Here is a 419-nt window from a genome sequence, read left to right on the forward strand (position 1 = left end):
GGGCTCCCCCACGGAGCACCTGGGCTAGGCTCCAGGGGAAAGCAGCAGGGCACCATGGGGGCCTGGAGGCCCCTGACCTTGGCCTGTGGCTATGCCTGGCCTCTCCGACCTGCTCAGGCCTAGTTGGGATGGTCCTAGGATCCTGCTGGGTGTGTGGGATGTACCTGCTGATGGAAGGGGGGAATCTGACAATTGAGTCCAAGATTGAAGTCTAGAAATCCTCAAATTCAACTAGAGAAACCTAATTGTGGCAGAGCCTTCAAGGAATCTTCTAGGCTGGCCTCAAAACTCCAGGAAGATGAGCAGCTGCTTTTCTTCCTGGCCTTTAAAATATGCCTGCTCCCCACCCACGGAATTTTTCCCCCTCAGCCCTCACTCCCACGCCTCATCTCAGCAGCTTCATTTCTTATTCTTCACAA

The sequence above is a fragment of the Bison bison genome, unplaced genomic scaffold (assembly GCF_000754665.1).
Source record: "Bison bison bison isolate TAMUID 2011002044 unplaced genomic scaffold, Bison_UMD1.0 scf7180017848520, whole genome shotgun sequence".
Classification (NCBI taxonomy): domain Eukaryota; kingdom Metazoa; phylum Chordata; class Mammalia; order Artiodactyla; family Bovidae; genus Bison; species Bison bison.